Source organism: Pelophylax lessonae (assembly GCF_965119305.1).
Source record: "Pelophylax lessonae genome assembly, chromosome: 2".
Taxonomy (NCBI): Eukaryota; Metazoa; Chordata; class Amphibia; order Anura; family Ranidae; genus Pelophylax; species Pelophylax lessonae.
Window position 1 is genome coordinate 559415726 of NC_138769.1, and position 15977 is coordinate 559431702.

General features: G+C 42.7%; 1 protein-coding gene across 1 annotated transcript in view; it reads left to right on the forward strand.

The window, feature by feature from the left end:
* The first annotated feature begins 13082 nt into the window (after positions 1 to 13082).
* The window catches only part of RDH5 (retinol dehydrogenase 5), a 75900-nt gene continuing 73005 nt past the window's right edge, over positions 13083 to 15977 (forward strand). The window contains exon 1 of the mRNA XM_082248456.1: positions 13083 to 13370. The gene's annotated coding sequence lies outside the window, so the exon portion shown is untranslated. The remainder of the gene's footprint in view (positions 13371 to 15977) is intronic.

Below are 15977 nucleotides of genomic sequence, written 5' to 3' on the forward strand. Positions count from 1 at the left end.
CATGTCATGTGAATGTTATGCAAACTACACAGCTGAAAACCATATTTGTGTATCCTAGCGTGAGGGAAGCAATGTTAGCTTAAAGACAGGTAAACACTGTATGCATCATTAATGGCAGTGCAAAGCTCAGCTACTTTGGACAAACATGGGAGTGAGTATTCATAGTGTGCGTAGAAACATTTGCCTTTTATTCTGACCTTACTGTTGGGGGCCACTTGGCAGAATTCAAACATGCATGCCAAACACTACTTAACTCTTTTTGTGTAATTAGCCTGAAAGGACAAGAAGGGCCAAAGTTCTTTTGGCCCTGCATCTCCTGGGGATCACTTAGTTCTTCACTCCTGTTACTCGTATTCAGCCAGACCAGGCTCTGCAGAGATCCTGCCTTAATGTCAGGACCCACCCACCTGCCTGGACTGGCAGTTGGCTCAGCCATCAGCAAGCCACTGAGAGCCTGAGCCAGCTGCTCTCACCCCCTCCACAGCCCACTGCTCCAGCGAGAGATGCAGGGGCAAAGTACAAAGTCGGTGACATACAGTCACTGTGCTCTGCTCACCTAAAAATTGAGAACTGAACAATCAGCTTTCTTTGATCGCTCAGTTCTCAGTATTTGAGGCAGCAGGAGACAGATGCAGCATTAGATCATTGCTGTGTCCACTTAGGTGAGTATACAGTATCTCACAAAAGTGAGTACACCCCCCACATTTTTGTAAATATTTGTATACCTTTTCATGTGACAACACTGTAGAAATTACACTTTGCTTCAATGTAAAGTAGTGAGTGTACAGCTTGTATAACAGTGTAAATTTGCTGTCCCCTCAAAATAACTCCACGCACAGCCATTATTGTCTAAACCACTGGCAACAAAAGTTAGTACACACCTAAGTGAAAATGTCCAAATTGGGTCTATTTAGCCATTTTTCCACCCTGGTGTCATGTGACTCATTAGCTGCTATCAAAGAAACAATTTCCCTAACACCCCAGCAGTGCCACAGGCTGATCGCCTCTATACCACTTCGAATTGATGCAGTGATTCATGCAAAAAGAGTCCAGACCAAGTATTGAGTGCATACTATACTGTACATAGACATACTTTTCAGTAAGCCAACACTTTCTGTATTAAAAATCCTTTTTTTTTGTTTTTGTTTTTATTGGTCTTATGTAATCGAATTTTCTGAGATACTGAATTTTGTGTCTTCACTAGCTGTAAGCCATATTCATCAAAATTAAAAGAAAGAAATGCTTGCAATATATCACTCTGTGTGTAATGAATCTTTATAATATATGAGTTTCACTTTTTGAATTGAATAACTTATCTAAATTAACTTTTTTTAAGTCTGGTCGGAGCCTCTACTTTAGTGATCCAGGGGCATCATCCAGGTATGGTATATACATAGTTACAATGGGCCAAGCTAGACCAATGTAGCTCATTGTAAAATATCCAAACCTGGAATTCTTCTATAATCACTTGTAATGAAAATGCCAGTTGCCTGGTTACCATGGTGACCCTCTTTCTTTATTACTTTAATTGACTGATTTAGGGCATGTATACATAAAAGGAGCCCTGACTGCTTGTTCAGGGTCAGTGAATCAAAAACTGCATAACAGCCAGACATTTTCAGAGTTTAGCAATGGAAACCCCCACACTTTCTCCTAACAGGTTTACTTTAAATCGTAAACTTTAAACAATGTTATGCAAGACGTTGCACAACATTGAAGGAATAAAATCTGTTTTCTGTAAATTCGTTAACTAGACACATCTGAAAACCAGAAAACACTAAGCAATCATTAACTGCCCATCATAGGGTTTGACTTTAGAAACTATATGTATATAAGGTATGCCAGATGTTCAGAGCTCATGTGCTGATGACATCACGTGCACTCTGAATGTCTCCTAAACAGTGCAAGTTTAAGAGATATTCACAGTACCTAGAGGTAAACTTTTATTACAGGCTTACCTGTAGGTAAGAGATGAAAAAGTGTGTTTCCTACCACTTTAAACAAAGGCAGGCAAAAAGCCATTGCAGAAACCTATGCCTAAAGCGTAAAAAAAAAGGAAAAAGCAAAAAACAAAACAAAACGTAATGTATTGCTCCTTACTATGATTTATTACCTTTATTTTCACCTAGTGATAATGGCAGTAACACACTCCCTGTCATAGGGTGACAACTCTTAGGGCTCTTTTAGACAGGCGTAAAAGCGGAGTTCTACCCTCATCACATTTTTTTTTTTTTTTTTAAACCGCTGCTTGCCTAGTGATGAAATAAGCACATTTCAGACACTTACCCACCAAGCGGATCCAGTGTTGTCCAGCTGAGATCCTCTGGCAGTCCTTGGTCCTGAACCACTATGTTTTGCTGTGACATAATGGATATCCTGACGGCTGTTCCAGCTTCAGCTGGCACTTCATCAGTTAAGACTACCCCCTCCTCCTTTCCTTAACCACTTTAAGACCGGAAGATTTTCCCCCTTAATGACCAGGCCCTATTTTGCGATTCGGCACTGCGTTACTTTAACGAACAATTGCACGGTCGTGCGATGCTGTACCTAAATAAAATTGACGTCCTTTTTTTCCCACAAATAGAGCTTTCTTTCGGTGGTATTTGATCACCTGTGCAATTTTTATTCTTTGCGCTATAAATAAAAAAAGAGCGACAATTTTGAAAAAAAAAAACAATATTTTTCACATTCTGTTATATGACATTCTCAAAAAAAAAAAAATGTGAAAATCAAAATTTTTTAACATTTTAGGCCAATTTGTTTTCTGCTACATATTTTTTGGTAAAAAATCGCAATAAGCATATTTTGATTGGTTTGCACAAAAGTTACTGCGTCTACTAACTACATGAAAGATTTATGTCATTTTTATTGTTTTTTTTTTTTTTTTTACTAGTAATGGCGGCGATCTACGGTTTTTAGCGGGACTGCGACATTGCGGCGGACAGATTGGACTCCTAACTGACATTTTTGACACTTTTGGGGGTACCAGTGACATTACTACAGTAATCAGTGCTAAAAGTATGCACTGTTACTGTAATAATGCCATTGGCAGGGAAGGGGTTAACAGTATAGGTGATCAAGTGGTTAAATGTGACCCTAGGGGAATGATTCTAACTGTATGGGAGTTGGGCTTCTGAGATGACCATAGAGACATGTGATCCTATATAGCAGGATCACATGAGCTCTGTGTTCATCCCAGGGAGAAGGAAGGTCGGCTGTGTTTACAACAGCTGACCGTCTTTCTCTCTCAGCGGGGAACGATCGAGAGTGTCAGACAGCAATCGGAGCTGCCTGACACACGCATCGGCTTCCCCGCTGACAAGCGGAGGCGGGAGCGTGCCGCCGTCGGCACCCGCTCGCCCCCTAACTCCTCCCAGGCAAATCACGCATGCATGCGTGGTTTTGCCTGGGAGAGCCACTCTGTCGCGTATATATACAGTATGCGGTCGGCAAGTGGGTAATGAAAGGCTATTCCTCCTAGGAAATGTGCATGAATATTCCAGGAGACAAAGGGAGCACAGTGTTCGTCATTAGCCTAGGTAAACGATGTGCAAGAGGGACGGAGCCAAACATCTAAAAAATGTTTTTTAAAAAAGCTTGCTTATCGTGTAGAGGACTGGAGGAGCGATGGAGAGGAGGATTAAAGATTTTGAGGCCGAAGATCCACTTTAATGCTTACCAACCTCTGAAAAGTGATCTGCTACTGTTGCTTTCTGACACCTGTTTTTTGTTTTTTACTTTTTTTTTAAATTGCCAAACAGCAATTTTACATTGTTGGACTGTGCCACAATTGCAAGCAAGCATTTGGCTCGCAGTTGCAGTACAACACCATTGATCTCAGAGGGCGAGTTTGGCAGGAGGTTCAGCCCCAGTTATAATTGCCGTGGCTGCAGCATGTGTACAGCACTATCAGGCTGTGAGGCATAGATGTCTTATGTTTATAATACAATTGTTGGAGTACAATGTTCATTTGTATTTTGTGCAACAACTACATTAGCCAAGTAGATGGCTGTGTTTACAAGTGTGAAGTCCATGGTAAACTCTACGGGGGTTGATTTACTAAAACTGGAGCGTGCAAAATCTGGTGCAGCTCTGCATAGAAACCAATCCGCTTTCAGGTTTTATTGCCAAAGGCTAACTGAACAAGCTGAAGTTAGAAGCTGATTGGCTACCATGCACAGCTGCACCGCGTGTTCCAGTTTTAGTAAATCTCCCCCTATGTCTTTTTACTATATAATAAATTAGTTGTTTCCTTCAGGGCTGGCCCAAGACATTGTGCTGCCTGGGTCCAAAAATGAAATGCTGCCCCTCCAAAAAAAAAAATCACGCCCACTAAAAGGCCCACACAAATTTATTTTATATCATGATAATTAAAACTAAAATTAAATGTATCAGGAAGTCAGATTTATGTGCAAAAGCACCTTGTCTACATGCACAATTATATGACATATCATTATGTTCAATTCCAAACTCCAGTATTTTTTTGTTTGTCTGAATGTCTGACATCATTGCGCACACCACAATCACATAAGGAACGTTCCCTGGAGGAGACCCTCCGCCTCCTCATACTCATCAGTTTGCACTACGTATGAGATGGGAAAATGTCGCCCGTGACGCACCGCAAACTGGTAACACATAAAACTGCTGGAAAAAAAAAATCTTGGGCATCAATTTGCTGCCCCTCTCAAAGTGCTGCCTGGGTCCAATGGACCTAGTTGGACCCATGGTAGGGCTGGCCCTGGTTTCCTTCCCCATCTCAACCCGTCTCTTCTTTACTCTGCTACTGATCACCTCTATGACAAAATCTCACCCCTGTCCTGCCCTAACCTAGCCACTTCTGTCTACAACGCTTCACTATCATCCTGCCTGGTCATACTGGCTCCTCTCACTACACATAGAATCAGGCCCCGACCCCTACAACCTTGGCAAAGAGATGACACCAGAAGTCTGAAAAAACATAGCCGTGCTCTTGAACGCCTGTGGCATAAGACCAAGTCTCAGAAAGATTTCAACCAATATAAATATGCCCTCCAAAATTACAACTCCTGCCTCCTCTCTGCCAAGCAGACCTACTTTATCACTCTCAATAACAACTTATCATCCCGTCCCTATCAACTCTTCTCTACCTTCAACTTTCTACTTCGTCCTTCACTGCCTCCAAACTCTAACTCACTCACTGCCCAGGAAATCGCTAATCACTTCAAACATAAGATTGATACAATTTGTGAGGAGATCCCCTCTGCAAAGATACCGTCTCTACCTAACACTCCATACCCACAGGTACAATCATTACCTTCCTCATTCAACCCCACCACTATAGGGTTGTCCTGCTAACCACCTGTCCCCTGGATCCTTTTCCCTCACAAATGCTACGGTCACCCTCTGACTCTATTCTACACTGTCTAACTAACATCTTTAATCTCTCCCTCTCTTCTGGCATCTTCCCCAACTGTCTAAAATATGCTCTAGTCACACCCATACTTAAAAAGCCCTCACTGGACTCCACAAATCCTAACAACCTACGTCCCATCTCCCTGCTCCCCTTTTGATCCAAACTCCTTGAACGTCTGGTCTACAACCGACTGAACGACCACCTCGCAGAGAATAACCTTTTGATCCCCTTCAGTCTGGTTTTTGCCCTCAACACTCCACAGAACCTGCCCTGCTAAAACTAACAAGCAATCTACTAATCGCCAAAACCAGTGGGCATTTTTCTGCACTCCTACTCCTGGACCTCTCTGCTGCCTTTGATACGGTTGACCACCCCCTCCTCAACAAACTCTTTTGTTGCCTTTGGTTTCTGTGACTGTACTCTTCACTTGTTCTCTTCCTAGTTATACAACCGCACCTTTAGCGTTACTTACAATTTTACTTGCTCCTCTTCCTTTCTCTGTTAGGGTCTGCCAAGGTTCTGTTCTTGGACCTCTCCTATTCTCAATCCACACCTCCCATGGCTTCCAATACCATCTCCACGCCAATGACACCCAAATTTATTTCTCTACCCCTCAGCTCACTACCTTAGTCTCCTCACATATCACTAATTTACTAACAGACATGTCAGTCTGGATGTCACCACATTTCCTCAAACTCAATCTATCAAAAACCAAACTCATTATATTTCGTCCCCCACGTGCCCCTTTCCCTGATATCTCTGTCAAGACCGATGGAACAACTATCAACCGGTCCCCGCATGCCAAGGTTCTAGGTGTAATCTTGGACTCTAATCTATCCTTTAGGTTCCACATCCAATCACTGTTCAAATCTTGCCGCCGCAACATCTCCAAACTACGTCCCCTTCTAGCCGATGACACCACCAAGCTTTAAGTTCACTCCCTGGTCATTTCACACCTCAACTACTGCAACTCCCTCCTTATTGGCTTACCTTTACATAGGATATCCCCCCTTCTGCTGCTGCCAGGCTCATTCACCTTATCTGCCGCTCCGTGTCTGCTACTCCTCTCTCCAATCCCTCCATTGGCTATCGCTCACCCAATGAATTAATTTAAAAATACTAACAACAACAGCTTACAAAGCCATCCACAACTCAGCCCCCAGCTACATCACAAACCTAATCTCAAAATACCAACATAATCGCTTTATTCCTTCCTCCCAGGACATCCTGCTCTCTAGCTCCCTTGTCACCACCTCCCATGCTCGCTTACAGGACTTTTCCAGAGCGCTCCTATCCTATGGAACTCCCTACCCCAGTTTGTCCGATTATCTTCTACTCTGTGCTTTTAAACAATCCCTAAAAACCATCCTCTTCAGAGAAGCCTACTATGCCCCCACATAACAAATGTACTTTGATTTTCTCCATCATCTCATCCCCTACAGTTATTACCTTTTGCATCACTTGACCCTCCCTCCTAGAAGCTCTAACAAGCAGGGCCTCCTGATTCCTCCTGTATTGAATTGTATTGTAACTGTACTGTCTGCCCTCATGTTGTAAAGCCCTGCACAAACTTTTGGAGCTATGTAAATCTTGTATAATAATAATGTGATTGAACAATGAAATGCACCAGCTGTAGAACAGGACAAGAAAAGCCTTTCCAAAGCAGGGTAACAGCAGAGCTAAGAAATCTCTGGACTCCATTTACTCAGATCTTTGGTGTCCAATAGAAAAATATACTCCTGGATAGAAGAGGTATTTTCTCACTTGTATAGATGATTTTCCCATAAGTATACTGTACTACACTTTATTTGTTACACAACAAAAGTGAAATATCAGAGAAACTTGAACAGTGTTTGGCTCAAGTAAGCAACAAATTTGGCAAAATGCCAAGTGTATTGCACACAGACAATGGAACTGCATATGCAGATGATAACACATAGGCAATTCTCAGAAAGCATGGCATAATATTTCAAACTACTGTACCATACAACCCAGAACAAAACAGGGTTGCAGAATGAAAGAACTGTAAAGGTGGAGGTGGAATAACCATGGCGTTTGAACTAATGGTGAAAGTCGAATGTTCCTTTGAGTCGCTGTATGGAGAGTCCTGCGGAGATCGGTTGTGAAAACATCCTCTTGCCAGGTGTTTAGTCACCTCTGCCTATTAGATCCATTAGGCATATGCCAATTGGGTCCACTTGCTCCGGTAAGCCTCTTCAATTCCAGTTGGTGGTGATACCCCTCACAGTGGTGACCTGTTTGTGACTTTTGGAACAATCAACCATCCTTTTTGGATCATTAACCTGGTGATTTGTCTTATCACACCATCTTGGACTTCTTCACATTTGCTTTATTGCTGATATGGGATATTTACCACTTGTGCCGAGGATATTTAATGTAATAGACATTATGATTTTATCACATTACAGTTCAAGAGTGTCAATTTGTTTATTTTTATTTCTATATGTAATTTACCTACATACATGTTATGAGTACTCATTCCAGCCATTTGTATATGAGTGTTATGAGTATTCAACATTTATATTCATTTACAAACCCGATTCCAAAAAAGTTGGGACACTGTACAAATTGTGAATAAAAACAGAATGCAATTATGTGAAAGTTTCAAATTTCAATATTTTATTCAGAATACAATATAGGTGACATATCAAATGTTTAAACTGAGAAAATGTATCATTTTAAAGCGGAGTTCCGGGCACAAAAACGATATTTTTTTTTTGTGCCCGTCCGCTAGTTCAGCCTAACCTGAAAAGGAATTGGATAGTTAGATTTTTTTTTTTTAAAAACTCACCTTGTAATTGACGATCGTAAATACTCACCTATGACAGCTTCCTCCCTCGGAGCCGCGGCTCACCCCGTCACTTCCTGTCTCGCTATGATTCCTGGGAGCTGAACGTCATAGCTCCCAGGAATCAATGCGCCGCACCGGCCCCGCTCGTCATTTCCGGGCGACGCCGCATTCCCCTGCTAAACAGCTTCTGGGCATGCCCAGAAGCTGTTTAGGAATGCGGCGCCGCACCGGAAGTGACGAGAGGGGCCGGTGCAGCGCATTCTGGGACACGAAGACGCGGAAGAAGACGGAGAAGAGGACCGCGCCGGCTTCAGCTGCCCACAACCGAGATGGAAACGCTGTGGAAGAAAACTTCTAAGTAAGTATTTCTTCTTGCAGGTAAGTGCGAACCGGGACAGATCAGAGGCTAGCCATTGTGGAATGTGCTAGCCCTGACTGTCCCGGGGGTATGTTCAAAAAAAAAACGATTCTCTGCCCGGAACTCCGCTTTAAGGGAAAAATAAGTTGATTTTCAATTTCATGGCATCAACACAGCTCAAAAAAGTTGGGACAAGGCCATGTTTAACACTTTGTGGCATCCTCTCATCTTTTTATAACAGTCTGCAAATATCTGGGGACTGAGGAGACAAGTTGCTCAAGTTTAGGAATAGGAATGTTGTCCCATTCTTGTCTAATACAGGCTTCCAGTTACTCAACTGTCTTAGGTCTTCTTTGTCGCATCTTCCTCTTTATGATGCGCCAAATGATTTCTATGGGTGAAAGATTTGGACTGCAGGCTGGCCATTTCAGTACCCGGATCCTCCTTCTACGCAGCCATGCTGTTGCAATTAATGCAGTATGTGGTCTGGCATTGTCATGTTGGAAAATGCAAGGTCTTTTCCGAAAGAGGAGATGTCTGGATGGGAGCATATGTTGTTCTAGAACTTGGATATACCTTTCAGCGTTGATGGTGCCTTTCCAGATGTGTAAGCTGTGACGGATACGGGTATCAGACCCCTGGCCTTCTCATCCACCTCGTGACCAAAGACCAAGCAATCTCACACCCTGCCGTCACTTGCGTAACAATGCCACTCTCAGCTGCACCCAGCACACAGATTGTCCAGCTTGCGGGACCACAATCTAGATGCCAGCAGACTGAGAGCGATTGTCACCGGGTTAATTAAATGATTAACCCTTTCACTGCCACCACCGCTACGTTTGAGCTTAGCGGATGCTCCTGATTTCACAAATATCAATTATGACTTTAGAATAACCGTCTGTAACACACACTGTCACCTGACACGAATGTTTCAGATAGGTTAGCCTAAACAGTACAAATATCAATTATGACTTTAAAATAACTGTCTATAACACACAATAGCGCACTTCAGGAGGCAGATTCGTTTGGGTCAAGTTGCGTTCAAGAGCTTAGAGACAAAGTTTAACACTTTTCAAAATAAGGTTTAATTATAGAAAGGTGAAAAATTGGTGCGAATAAAAATATTTACAGAAAAATGGGTTACAACGAAATGGAGACACAATATACAGCAATTTAGAAATAGGAGAATAAAAGAATGAAAATACTTGCATTAAAACAGTCCTAGTATTACCTTAAGTTTCAGAGTTGAACAGGTATGTTTGGTTCTCCTTGGGGCGGTGTTATGCCATCGATCTTAGGATGAGAACTGAGCTCTCTATCAGTTCCTGTCCTTTTCTCTGAGTTCAAAAGGGGTGGTGACGGGCAGCCCTGACCAATTATAATCAGAGTGGCAAAAAGGGCTGTCCTGTGGTTTATGACTCTTTCAAATGTACTTTGTGGACAGAGTCATACCACTCTTAATATCTCGATGTATGTAAGGGTTAGATTCTGGAACCTGATATTTTATAACTAAGCATGTCATTTGCTTTCAAACAATATCAAACATGAATATATTTTATCACAGAAGGGGTATCTTATCGATCGTTTCACTTTCCTGTACTACAGGATGACCATGTGCGGTCTCGTCACGATCAGCGTGCCATGCGGCATTCAAATATCTACTTTTTGTTAATATGTTATGTTTGGGTAAAAAGATATGATTTGAGCACAGATTGTGAGATGTAATGTAACAGTTTGGCTTTGGGAATGTACAAAGCGATTTCACTGGACATCTAATCTGACCCCCTGCTGTCCGCGGAGACACAACTCCTGCTTGGTCACTCTGCTTGTGTATAGTAAAGGTGTGAAAAATGTCAGCTTAGCAGGAACCTGGCATATAGTGACCCAGGGGGTCATTAAACTGCCAAAAGGCTGGAGAATGAGGCTGGTACGAATGACCCATTTGGTTTTAACACTGTCAACTAAGCTTGTAACACAAGATGGATGCTTGTGACAGCGTTGGAACAAAATGGCGGCCTGACAAACTAGAGTGCCAACGCAAGATATCATTACATAAGCTTCCCATACCACACGCACTCATGCAACCCCATACCATCAGAGATGCAGGCTTCTGAACTGAGCGCTGATAACAACTTGGGTTGTCCTTGTCCTCTTTAGTCCGGATGACATGGCGTCCCAGTTTTCCAAAAAGAACTTCAAATTTTGATTTGCCTGACCAAAAAACAATTTTCCACTTTGCCACAGTCCATTTTTAATGAGCCTTGGCCCAGAGAAAATGCCTGTGCTTCTGGATCATGTTTAGATATGGCTTCTTTTTTGGCCTATAGAGTTTTAGGCGCCAATGATTTCACCATGATGCTTGCAGCACAATTACTTGGCCTCCTATGCTGCTTCTCCCTTCACCACTTTAAAATCTGTTGTACAGCATACTGCGAAAAAGCTGGTACTACATAAAATTCAGGTACTAACACTGCTTGCATTAAAAAATATATATATATATTAATGTGTGTCTTTTATATTTGCCTGAGATATAATAAGGCCTCATTCACATGTGCATTTAGGGCGCGGACTACAAATTCCTGCAGGAGACTTGGCAGAGTTCATGTGAACAGATATAGGCGGGATGCCATAAAAAGCAATGCGAGGCTGACAGTGCCCACAGACATAGCATGTAATCGGACATGCAGCAATTACTTGCGGGTGGTGAGCCCCGGATGCCAACTGTTGGGGGTAAATATAGTAAGGGAAAAAAGTATTTGATCCCCTGCTGATTTTGTACATTTGCCCAAAGACAAAGAAATGATCAGTCTATAATTTTAATGGTATGTTTATTTTAACAGTGAGAGACAGAATACCAACAAAAATATCCAGAAAAACGCATTACAAAAAAGTTAGAAATTGATTTGCATTTTAATGTGGAATAAGTATTTTACCGCTTCACATAACATGACTGGCCACCAGGTTTGCACACATTTTGCACACATTTCGGGAGGAATTTTGTCCCACTCCTCTTTGCAGACCCTCTTCAAGTCATTAAGGTTTGAAGGCTGACGTTTGGTAACTGGAACTTTCAGCTCCCTCTACATATTTTGTATGGGATTAATGTCTGGAGACTGGCTAGGCCACTCCAGGACCTTAATGTGCTTCTTCTTGAGCCACTCCTTTGTTGCCTTAGCCATGTGTTTTGAGTCATTGTCATGCTGAAATACCCATCCACGACCCATTTTCAATGCTCTGGCTGAGGGAAGGAGGTTCTCACCCAAGTATTGATGGTACATGCCCCTGTCCATCATCCCTTTGATGTGGTAAAGTTGTCCTGTCACCTTAGCAGAAAAACACCCACAAAGCATAATGTTTGCATCTCCATGTTTGATGGTGGGGATGGTGTTCTTGGGGTCATAGGCAGCATTCCTCCTCCTCCAAACACGGCGAGTTGAGTTGATGCCAAAGAGCTAAATTTTGGTCTCATCTGACCACAACACTTTCATTCAGTTCTCCTCTGAATAATTCAGATGTTCATTAGCAAACTTCAGACAGGCCTGTACATGTGCTTTCTTGAGCAGGGGGACCTTGTGGGTACTGCAGGATTTCATTCCTTCACGGCGTAGTGTGTTACCAATTGTTTTCTTGGTGACTATGGTCCCAGCTGTCTTGAGATCATTGACAAGGTTCTCCCGTGTAGTTCTGGGCTAGTTCCTCCCCGATAATTGAAACTTCACGAGGTGAGATCTTGCATGGAGCCCCAGACCGAGGGAGATTGACAGTTATTTTGTGTTTCTTCCATTTGCGAATAATCGCACCAACTGTGGTCACCCTCTCTCCAAGCTGCTTGGCAATGGTCTTGTAGCCCATTCCAGCCTTGTGTAGGTCTACAATCTTGTCCCTGACATCCTTAGACAGCTTTTTGGCCATGGTGGAGAGATTGGAATCTGATTGATTGATTGCTTCTGTGCACAGGTGTCTTTTACACAGGTAACAAGCTGAGATTAGGAGAACTCCCTTTGAGAGAGTGCTCCTAATCTCAGCTCATCATCTGTATAGAAGACACCTGGGAGCCAGAAATCTTCCTGATTGATAGGGGATGAAATACTTATTTCACCCATTAAAATACAAATCAATTTATAACATTTTTGAAATGCATTCTTCTGGATATTTTCGTTGTTTTTCTGTCTCTCGCTGTTAAATAAACCTACCATTAAAATTATAGACTGATCATTTCTATGTCAGTGGTCAAATGTACAAAATCAGCATGGGATCAAATACAAATTGTACCAGTAACGTTGCCTAGAGTCTCCATCCCTACATCATTAGTAACATTGCATCTCTACCCCTATATTATTAATAGCCATTGCTTTTGCTTGTCATTCTAGCTATATTTTATATGCCTCTATATGTTACCAAAGTCAAATGAAAATATGCCTATTTTTAGTTTTTCTCCCCAGCTTATTTATCCCTTTCTTTTCTCAGCAACAGGTTTAATATCATGTCAAACCAGATGCTGCTGTTATCTGTTCTACACCATTCCCTTCTACCTTGTTGACAGCAATTGCTATGCTAAGTGTTAACAGCACAATCTCCTCCTCAACCCCCCTCTAGTAAGTCTAGGAAAATCTCTCCTTTAAAGCTGGTGGACTTTGCCTACAAGCAGCCTGTGTTTGTACCACCAGCACAGCTTTAGAAGCACAACCCGGATAAAGGGAAATAGTTTCCTGGTATTCTATCATCTGACAGCTGCTTAGACGGAACCCAAGAGCCTGCTCCACCCAAACACAGGGTATCCCAAAGGAGAATCCCAGGGGACTGCAAAGGTAAGGACTGAAATGTTGTCTATACTGTGCAGGATTCATGTGACTGGCAGGCAGTGCAGGCACAGCTGATACATACTGTTAATATTTAACTCACTTTCTCAATGTGTGCACTACACTGGAAAGAAACTGAACTGTCCCATATAATTCAGGATAACACAACAGGAAAAGCTTTAGGCTAGACTCCTTTCATTTTTGCTTGATTAGTCTTTTATTGGAATAAATAGAAACCTATCAAAATGAACCTCAATGCAAGTCCTAAAAAGCATTTATGCACGTCAAAAGGCAAACAAAAACGCATCATGATGCACGTCAGTGTGTGTTTGATGTGTATTATTACAGGCTTTGACATTGAATACAAACTGCACTGCAAGGCATGTTAAAAAAGTGCAACAGGACATGTTGCTGATGCACAATGAGATGTGATTTCATGTGCTTTCATTGATTTCAATCGTAAAGACATCACGGGAAAATGCATAACTGTGATTGTAGCCTTATAGATCCTATCAAATGTAGGCATTGTGAGTGTATCTACTGAAGTCACTTTTCTTTATTAAACCTATGGAAGGTATACTGTATAAAGCACCATATTTATTGTGATCTTGGGCTATCTCAGGGAAACAATATCATATGCCAGGAAATTTCAATTCAGCCAATTACCTATTACCCGAAAAAGAAGAAATGGTACTGTGGGAAGGTACCCATAGACTAGGGATGGATGAGCGCAACACTTCTGGTTATTGGGTGAGAATTACCTTGTATAAGTTACCTAGAGAGGGGGAATAAATAATGCTTCTGTGCAATAGAAGTATGTGTGTTATTGCACAGAGCATCAGTTGACCCATGTCCTTTACATCCATTGCAGAGAGCACCAGTTGGCTCATGTCCTTTACACCCATTGCACAGAGCACCAATTGGCTCATGTCCTTTACACTCATTACACAGAGCACCAGTTGGCTCATGTCCTTTACACCCATTGCACAGAGCACCAATTGGCTCATGTCCTTTACACTCATTAAACAGAGCACCAGTTGACACATGTCCTTTACATCCATTGCACAGAGCACCAGTTGGATCATGTCCTTTACACCCATTATACAGAGCACCAGTTGGCTCATGTCCTTTACACCCATTGCACAGAACACCATTCGGCTCATGTCCTTTACACCCATTGCACAGAACACCATTCGGCTCATGTCCTTTACACCCATTGCACAGAGCACCAGTTTGCTCAGGTCCTTTACATCCATTGCACAGAGCACTAACTGGTTCATGTCCTTCACACGCATTGCACAGAGCATCAGTTGGCTCATGTGCTTTACACCCATTGCACAGGGCACCAGTTGGCTCATGTCCTTTACACCCATTGCACAAAGGCACCATTTGGCTCATGTGCTTTACACCTATTACACAGCGCACCAGTTGGCTCATGTCCTTTACACCCATTGCACAGAGCACCGGTTGACTCATGTCTGTTACACCCATTGCACACAGCACCATTTGGCTTATGTCCTTTACACCCACTGTACAGTGCATCAGTTGACTCATGTTCTTAACACCCATTGCACAGAGCACCAGTTGACTCATGTCCTTTAAGCCCCGTACACACTGGCCGAATGTCGGAGACATTGGCTAGTTCTACAAAAAACATCCAAAATTTGGCCTGTGTGTATGTCAGTAGGTCCCACAGAAGTCGGTCGTTCGGCCAGCTTCTGTCTGACGAGAAGAATAGAGGAATGGTTGCACTTTCCAAAGGATGCAATCAGAATTTATTGATAAAGTTAAAAAAAGGCACAGGATGTAACAGGCATCATGCAGGGAACAAAAGGATGACGCCTTTCACCAGACTAAGCTTGCTTTATCAAACCATCATCGATTCTGTCGGACGAGCATGCTGAAAAAAACCAGCAGCTGACTGGAGTGTTCTTGTGGGGGGCCCTCCCCCATCAGAATACAACAACTTAGTGGGGGAGATCGCTGTACTTTCGCCGGATCATTAGTACAGTGGCCTGGACCAGAGCTGTCAGTTCTTTTTTCATTCAACCCGTTGAACGAAAAAACTATTAGTGTGTACCAGGCTTTACACTGATTGCACACAACACCAATTGGTTCATGTCCTCAACACCCAACATGCAAATATATTTTTGAGGTCCCAAGATTATTAGATGACCTACCTTCATCTGTCTAGGGAATCCTGTAATGTGGAGATACAAAGTCTGTCATTGCTGACCTTTCCTTTTGAAATTGTAAGTAGCCTAGCTGTCATGCTGATCCAATGGGTTCAATACTTTCTGAGGCACTGATCTAGAACAAGTGTGCCGATCTGTTGTTCTAGCTTCACCGATAGGGTCCTTTCTCACGGGCTTTCCGCCCGACGGACTCCATTTTGCTCAGCAGAGATCGATCCGCTGATCCCCGCTAAGCAGGTGGATTACAGAGATGGAGCTGTCAGATCCCGTTTTCATCCAATCCATTCCTCCAGATGGATGGAAAATAGGGTTTCCATCCGTCTGGATTTCACGGACCACAGCGGATCGGAGAGCAGCGCGTGTCAGCGGAGATGTCACCGCTGATATCCGCTGCCCCATAGAGGTGCATGGAGCATCCGAT